We start from the raw sequence: 9,365 nt of genomic DNA, 5'->3' as shown, positions 1-9,365 counted from the left end.
GTCATTAGAGTTGGTATCCACATCTGATAGGTTTCTACTTTGTAGTTTTCTTGTTAGGAATCATCTCCTTCCATTGTCCTTTACTCTGTTCCTTTTGTCTTGTTTACTTCCTCTTCCTGAGTTTGTTTGGTCAGAACAAGTGAGAAATGACCTCAAAATTCGCCACCAGCTTTCCAATTGCATAAAACGGGATCTGGCTAGCACATCAAAGTGGCATAAGTCAGGAAAGCACAGCGAGCGCACTAAGTTGGTAACAATCAACATGCTTTGGGATTCATGTGAAATACAAAGGTTTGGTATATATCAATTCACGAATAATGCAACAGATAGAGGATGTTGGGTGAATGGATCAAAGGTATTCTTTGTGATAAGCTTGACATGGAAAGTGGTTAACAAATGACAAGTAAGGTCTTCCAAGCGGAAATCAAAGTTATCATGGAAAGTGAAGGAGCAATAGATCTCAAGGCCAAGGCCAGTGGGTTAAGTTAGGAAAGAACAGCATGCGCACTGAGTGGGTGGCAATTGACGTGCTTTGGGATTTATGTGAAACACAAAGGTTCAGTATATGCAACAGATGAATGATATTTGGTTTAAACGGATCAGAGGTATTTTTTCGTGATAAGGGTGACAGAGAAAGTGGTCAATCAATAAACAAGCAAGGTCTTTCGAGTTGAAATCAAAGTTATCATGGGAAGTAAAGGAGCAATCAAGGCCACAAACCAACCACCATGTTTAAACTCACAAGTTTTTTTTGTTTGAAACAGGGACGAAGACTATGTCCAAATCAAAGCTGTGAAGCTTGAATTTTTTCAAATGTCGTGCCCAAATTTTGTCAGCACAAAGGCGGTTTGAGAAGGGGAAAGAAAATTAGTTCGATTTGCAGGAACCCTCCGTGAGGAAAGCATGGTTCAGGAGGCAAGGAATTTTGTTCGTTCTGCAGAGATCCTCCAAGAAGAGAGCATGGCTCAGGTAAGTTCATTCTCGGCTTTTCAGGACCCTCCTGGATAATGGGATAAATTTAACGTTCTCAGGTCCCTCCTGGATAATGGGATCTAGTTTTAAGTTTTTAAGACCTTCATAGATAATAAGATTTAGCGTAAGTTTTACCTTTAGGAAATAGAATTTAGCTTTGAAGTTGTAACTCTTAAGATGAGATTTAATTTTAAATTTTCAGGACCTTCCTGGATAATGGGAATTAGCTTTTAAATTCTTAGAGCTTTTGGGTACCATGATTCGATTAACACTCACAGATGTTCCCGATATCAAACTGGGGCAGAAAAATTTCTTTTATTTTGTCTATTTTGTTGTAATCAGGTTCAAAGGAAAAGCAGTTTCAAGAAGAGGACAGTTCAGGTTCAGCAATCAGGCACCCACATGGAGAACAAAGGGAGAGCAGTTCAAGTTTTGGAAATCAGGCGCCCACCTGGAGAATACAGGAAGAGCAATTCAAGTTTTGGAAATCAGGGGCCCACCTGGAGAACAAAGGGAGAGCAGTTCAAGTTTTGGAAATCAGGCGCCCACCTGGAGAACAAAGGGAGAGCAGTTCAAGTTTTGGAAATCAGGCATCCACCTGGAGAACAAAGGGAGAGCAGTTCAAGTTTTGGAAATCAGGCGCCCACCTGGAGAACAAAGGGAGAGCAGTTCAAGTTTCGGAAATCAGGCGCCCACCTGGAGAACAAAGGGAAAGCAGCAAGGTTCAAAGGAGTTCAGCAATCAGGAGCCCACCTGAAGAACAAAGGGAAGCAGTTCAAGGAGAAGCAGTGCAAGTTTCGGAAATCAGGCGCCCACCTGGAGAACAAAGGGAAAGCAGCAAGGTTCAAAGGAGTTCAGCAATCAGGAGCCCACCTGGAGAACAAAGGGAAGCAGTTTAAGTTTCAAGGAGAAGCAGTGCAAGTGTTGGAACTCAGGCGCCCACCTGGAGAACAAAGGGAAAGCAGCAATGTTCAAAGAAAGACGATTCAAGTTCAGCGGTCAGGTGCCCGCCTGGAGAACAAATGGAAAACACCTCAGAATACAATTCAAGTCAGCAACAAAGGAAGCGCCTAGAGAGTACAAGTCAACAGAGCAGCAGAAACTGCAAAATCAAGTTTGAAGAAATGTAGATAGGATTTTTGTAATTTATGGATCATAGTCTAGTCTAGCTTGTTTTATTTTGTCTAGGTGTAATAAGGAGTTCAGCAAGCAGTAGCAGCAGCAGCAACAGTGAAATCACAGCTTCCTGGTAGTCCCAACTACCGAAACTTCCCGAACTACACTGACCTGATTCTTTTATAGCCAAGGATATGTAGGCAACCTCGGAAGCAGGGTGCGGTCAAATCTTTCAAAAAATGCTTCCCACGGAGTATTCAAACGGGCAAAAATCGCTCGTATCCGCTCACGTTATCTTTGCACGAAAACTCTTCGTGTTTCCGAGCAAAGAGGGGCAGCTGCGAGCACGTGATTTTTTTTCCTATATGAATTACTCCCATAAATTCAAGTAAAATAAATTTTTCCCATTATTTGCAATTTCGTAGATTTTGTAGCATTTTTTGTTAATTTTTTGCATTTGTCTGTGCACGTTTATTTTATTTAATTCATAAAAAATACAAAAATACTCTGCATTTGCATTTAGGATTTATTTTACATTTTTTAGGTTAAATAGTAAGTTAATTATTTTATAAAAATGAAAAATTACAAAAAATAACTCATTTTGCATTTTTTAACTTTTAACTTTAAATTCTTGTAGTTTTTCTTTTAATTTGAGAATTAATTAAATGGTGTAAATACTATGTTGAGTAATTAATTTAATTTGGTAGGTTAATTTAGTTTAAGAATTAATTTAGGTTTTTAAGTTAATTTGAAAAGGAAAAAGATTTGGAAATTGAGAAGAAAAAGAAAAGAAAATGAAGAAAAGGCAGATTTTTGGGCCAATTCAGCTAGCCCAAGTGATATTTCCGCCCCATACCCATTCAAAATCCGGCCCAAATCACCCCCAAACCCGGTCCAACCATTCAAGTCAACTAAGCAACTCAAATGACGTAGTATGGGATCAAAACTACGCCGTTTTGAGTTCAGCCACTTAGAAACAATCGTGGCCTTCCATCCCATCTGATCTAACGGCCAAGATCACTTCCCCCTCTTTTAATAGAAGTGTCCGAACACCCCAATTAACCTAGTACCAGTTCACTTCATCCCCCCACTTCAATTCATCTCCCTTTCAACCTCAAGAACCCTAACCCGCCGCCTCCAAATTCTTCATCTCCAGCCGGTGGCGCTGCCTCAAACTGCCACCAAAATTTCACTACACAATCCCCACACCCCATGAAACACAAATCTAACATAAATACCCCAAAAATCCCCACCTTTGCCCCCAAATCCCAAATTTTGCGCCGGAAATTTGAACCCTTAATCTTATTCCTCTTGTCAGAAATCAAGTCATTTTCTGGGCTATTAATGGGTCGAAACCCATTCCAATCAACTATCTCCGTGAGGATGAGCGATTAACATGGATTTCAACTCATTTCGAAGTTCATCAGCCCCATGCAAGGCCAAAGACCAGCTAATTTATCAAAGCAACTTCACTCGTGTTGTTTCTGGTACGATACATGTTTTCACCTTTGATTGTATGCCCGTTTCTTTTTAAACTCTATTTGCTTCCCATTCTGATTTCATGTCTTTTTACCATGTCTCCGTTCACTTATCTCCGTTAAGTTTTGTTCAAGTCATGTCGATTGTCTTCTTTCTTTTGTTTCTTTGTTGAATTAAATTTCCGTTGGTTTGATTAGGCCAGTTCTACTGTGTTTCTTTTTCTCTTCTCTTTTTGTCCTTAGCCAATCGCAGTTTGATTTAGCCAGTGGGCTGGGTTCATCACGCTTGGTTTCTGTTGATTACTTTGAGCCTTTTTGGTCCTTTCTTGATTTATTACCCTGCTGATTTGGGATCATGTTTGGGGTTTATGGCAAGGCAGACTTGGGGCATTAGAAGCCCATCTTTGTTTGGGCCCAGGTTTGGATTCAGACAGCCTGTTTTGGCTCAGGCTAGGGAGGGTAAGTAATAGGGTCTTAAAGGGTAGTTTGGGGAGTTTAGACAAAAGAATCTTGTATAACTGAATAGGAAGCTGCTAGGAAGGTGGGGTTGGGGTTAGTTTTAATAAAAAAAACTTAAAATTGGGGACTAACCTGCACAAATAAAAATTTGAAAAGGGGCAATGGGTAAAATCTTGAACCATTTCTGCTGCCCTAGAGTTTCTCTATAAAAGGCAGGTTTCTTCATTTTTCAAGTTAGATTTTAGAGATTAGAATGTTGAAAAAGTACAAATGGTTGAAATTATACACTGTTAAGTCTCAGAAAACTAGAAGAAAAATACAAAAAAAAAAATCATCCAAGCACTGTTACATTGAAGCTGTTCTGTGATTTCTTTTGGGTTTTAAAAAATTTGAAGTAACTGGCTGATTCTTATTCTGGGTTCAAGATATGGTGTTAGCTGGTTGATAAATGTTTGCTTGCTGCTGTTTTGAGAGCTGTTGACACTTAAACTTCTTTGCTGAAGTTTTCTTTCGATTTTCTTTGTTGTTTCAGGTACGTTTTGAGCTTTGAAATGTGCAAAATGAAGCTGAAGATTCAATGTGTTTAAATAGAATTGGATTTTCCTTTTAGATCTTGATTTCTTTTTGTTAGCATTACATATGTTAGTTGATTTGGTAGTCACTGTTTTTCTAAGTTACAACTAATGTTAGCCTAATACCTTATCCCCTAGTAAGATTCAAGGTTCATATGCTTAAAGATATAAGTCTGTGTAATACTCTAACTATGATTTTGGGACTGTGCTCAGCCGTGGTTTGTAAGGCTGCTATCTGAATTTGGTAGTTGAATATTTTGACTTGTTTGGAATGAAATCATTAAGCATTCCTGTGTTTAAAGATCTGAAATTAGACAAGTTTGAATCCAGGCTAGTAGATGAGTTCTGTTCTGAAATCATGTTAGTTGTTTGTTCGAAATTCGAATTCTGTTATGCTTTAAATGATCAGACAAATGGTGTACGAGATATTATAACATTAGAGGTTGCATCTTCATTATAGTCTGTGATTTAGTATAAAAAATACGCTTCGTATCTGTCTAAAAACTTGCAAGAACTGTCAGTATTTGTTTTGATCTCAAGATTTTCATGAAGAAATGTAATTTGCCCCAATTAATTGTACTGGGTCAGGTAACTGGGTCTTTGGTGTGGGCCCAGTTGTGCCAAGTGCACCTTTGACGATTATTTATGCATTCTGGGCTTTGTGTGAACCCGGTCATCCCTTGTGTGTTGACATGGAATTTTTCAAAAAGACAATTGGGCCTGCTGCCAGCTTGATCTATGACCCTCACCTGCTTTAATTGGGCGTTAGTGATGAATGTTCGTAGAAAAACCTTTAGGGCCGTTTAAAATGCAATTGTGGTTGTGCACACGTTCGCGTGAAATAATTACAATTTTAAAAACCAAATCGGAGTATGCGTTCGCGCAACTTCGATCAAATTTTGCTTAATAATTATTGGTTTAATAGGTCGCTAATTAATTTAGTTTAATAGTCCGAGGTGTGCCATCAATTTAATCATAATGGCCCTCGTATTAATCCCGTGACATAGAATATAAAAATGACAAATGCTCGTAGTTGCTTTAGGTACGTCTAATATACTATCGTGGTTGTAGACACGTTCGCGTGACATGATTACGATTTCTAAAAACAAAATCGGAGTATGCGTTCGTGCAACTTCGGCCAAGCTTTTTAATAATACTAAAGCGTTATTAATCGTGGACACGTTCGCGTGACATGATTTTTGACGCGCCAAACAAATGGGTACACGTACGCCTGACCCGTTTCAAGATAATTTTCTTGACTTAAAAGCGGTAAAAGGTAAATTCACATAGGTTCTAAAATCAGTAATTAAACCATTTAATAAGCCAAGTATGATCTAAGCGATCGTGCTAGAACCATGGAATTTGGGAGTGCCTAACACCTTCTCCCGGGTTAACAGAATTCCTTAACCGAATTTCTGTGTTCGCAGACCGTAAATAGAGTCAACTTCCTCGATTCGGGATTTTAACCGGTGACTTGGGACACCATAATTATCCCAATTAGCGACTCTGATATTAAATAATTAATCCCGTTTCGATTGTCACTTAAATTGGAAAAAACTCCCTTAATACCCCTTCCGGAGGTAGTAAAAAGGAGGTGTGACACGAACCGTAACAAAGGAACTGAAAAGAAAGAAGGGAGAATAGAAAATCCACAGATTGCTCTGTTTTTTGATACTTTTCGGATGGAAAATCTTTAATGAAGGGAGAAATACAGATTATGGGTGATATAATTGTGTTAGTTAAGTTATATTAGGAGACTATTTGCTAAATTGATTTTCTTTCCGTTTTAAAACAGTTGAAAGGTCCTTTTTTTAAGGAATATACGTTACTGTATTCAATGATACAACTCTTGAATATAGTTGAATACAACAACTGATTAGTTGGACTTCCATGATTCACGCCTATTTTTCCTAATGTATTCATGAATACAGTAGTCTAAATACATCAAATGCTTCTTATAACAACAGAAAACGTATCTACGAGCTGTAATATAGCAAATGGTATCTATAGATAGCTAATTACCACTAAAAGATAGTGCTTTATGAAAATTTTCCGTTATCATATTGCCCTTCTTACTAACCTAATTACTCTATTTAATAATTAGAAAAAAACAACCCTACAAAGAGAAGCCAACTCATGCATGTTTCTAGTCGAAGAGTTGCCACCGTTTCCATTCACAAAAGGGAAAGGAAGGTACATACTTCTAGGGTGTATTTGGTACGAAGGAAAATATTTTCCAATTTTCTCATGTTTGGATGACTTAAATATTTTGAAAAATATTTTTCTCATGAATTCTGTTTACCCTCGAATCCGGATAACAATTGAATTTATATGGGGTTTTAAGGATCCGTGAACTAAAAGATACAAAAGGTTTTTAGGTTAAGGAAAATAAAGATAAAGACTCAACAATTGCTGTTAAAGTAAATAATCGCAGAATATAATATTGCTTAGAACAATTGTGCTTGATGATCCACAAGAATTTAGAGAGATCCCCTTTTATACATTCTGATTAAGGGTAAAAATAAGGTAGGTAAATTGATTACATCGTGGATCCCTGTAATTACGCCTTAATGGCCTGAAGTGGTTGAGAAAATCACGTTTGGGCGAGATATCCGGCGACGCTTGGTTATCCGTTACGAGTCCGGCTTCCGACCTTGTGTGTTTCTCCATCCGGTGGTGACTCCTATCGAGCTCTGTAACGGTCTCGAAATGACTCGACCTCGGTTGTAGACGTGGCCGTCGTTCTACCTTGCATCCAGGTCGGGTTCGATGGCCCCGATTTGCTCCGGACCGGACCCAACCCGGTCGGGCTCAAGCAAAAAAGGGTATCACCCAATACAAATTCATTTTTCTCCAATTGGAGGAAATTGTTTTCCCTATCTAGAGAGGGGAAAATATTTTCCAAAACTCTTTTTCAACCTTCCTACCATATTCCCATCCCACCAACCCCCACCCATCCACCCCCACACCCTCACCTACCCACCCCACCCACCCCAATCCCGGCCCACCCCGACCCCCACCCCCACCCTAAATTGAAATATTATAATTAATAGTACTTTCTTTTCATGTTATAGATATAGTACTTTTTTTTTTCATTTCAACTAATGAGTATTTTCTTTTCATGATAATTTTTTTTAATCATTTTAACAAAAAAGTTACTTTCTTTTCATGATGTGGAAAAAATATTTTTTTCATTTCAACAAAATGTAGCAAAAGTAGTTTCTTTCATTTTAACAAAAAGAGTACTTTCTTTTTATTATTATGTAAAAAAGTATTTTCTTTTCAACAAAATGAGTACTTTATTTTTATGTTGTAGAAAGAGCACTTTTTTTTTCAATAAAAAAAAATAGTATTTTCTTTTAGTTATAGAGCACATATTTCAATTGCATAAAAACGTAAAGCAACACATTAGTTCCTTTTGGGTTGTGTGAATTTTTAGAAGAATAATCAAATTTTTGAAGAAAATAAAGTCCTGAAAACGTTAGGTATTTGGAGGGGGAGCGGGANAGGGGAGGGGGGGGGGTCACAGAAAACATAGGGACTTGAGTGAAGGGAGGTGAGTAGAGTAGTATAAAAAATAGTGGACACTTTTAATGGATTGAAAAAAATATTTTGCAAGAAAGTTATTTATTTCAAATTTGGCACAGTAATTGATTGTGGAGAAGCAATAAAATTAAGGTTTTGCTTTCATGGTCCCCAAGTAGACGTGCCAAATGGTGCCTCCAAGAAAAAAAAAAAATTAAAACTCAATGTGAACTAGAAGAATGATACAAAAATTAGGTTCTATTTCATTTCTACTTCTTTAATTGTAATATTTTTTGTCTTTTTTTTTGTTGCAAAATTGTAATCTTCGTTTGTCCTCTGATTTTATGAAACTTATTTCCATAGATGTTAGATTAGATGACATATGGTCTTGTGAAATAGAAACTGATTCAACTCAGGTAATTGATCTTTTAAGGGAAGGCAACACTCTTATGACTATTTATTATATTGCAATCCTGCAGGTACTTGATCTCCAAGAAGGACAAGGAGCTGGTGATCCGGCATAGCTTTAGAGAAGGAAATGAAATTGCTCACTTGCTAGCCCAGGAAGGAGCCAAACAATCAAAGCAATATGGTTTAGTCTGTTATGTTGTAACCCCTACCTTTATCGAGTCCAGGATACTGGAAGACGAGGAGGATTTTTCTCCTATTAATAAACCTGTTTGTGAAAGTAACTGTAGGAAACTTGTCAAACATGGCAACCTAAATGCCTTATATGGCCTTTTATCCTTTTGTAATGATACACTGGATCTTGTATTGGACGTTACGTAGTCTGTATGAACAAAATATTCCAATTTCTCAAAAAAAGTAAAAGATGACATACTCTATGAGGATCTTTGAAGTGCATGCTATGTTTGGGAATAACATCTTTTATATGCTAAACAATTTATTATTCTTGCCAAACGCAAGCCATTCATCACGTACCCAAACAAGTATTATCATGTGATCAAGTGAGAGAAAATATTTATAGAAGACAACTCCAATGCAATGAATAAAGAAGTAACTAAATCATCATATTCTAGTTTCTTTACACTACTCATTCTTAATTTTTCACCATATGTGATTTATGAAATTTGAATTTTATAAATATTAGGTTGGATGTTTATTATGTGTGATCTCAAATATATATTATATTGTATGCATAAAGTAATGTAGAGTTTACTTTCAACTGTGAAATATGTGATATATCAAGCATTCATTTAGGGAATATATATATATATATATA

The sequence above is a fragment of the Nicotiana attenuata genome, unplaced genomic scaffold (genome assembly GCF_001879085.1).
Source record: "Nicotiana attenuata strain UT unplaced genomic scaffold, NIATTr2, whole genome shotgun sequence".
NCBI lineage: Eukaryota > Viridiplantae > Streptophyta > Magnoliopsida > Solanales > Solanaceae > Nicotiana > Nicotiana attenuata.
The sequence above is the reverse complement of the archived record's forward strand: the minus strand, read 5'-3'. Positions refer to the sequence as shown.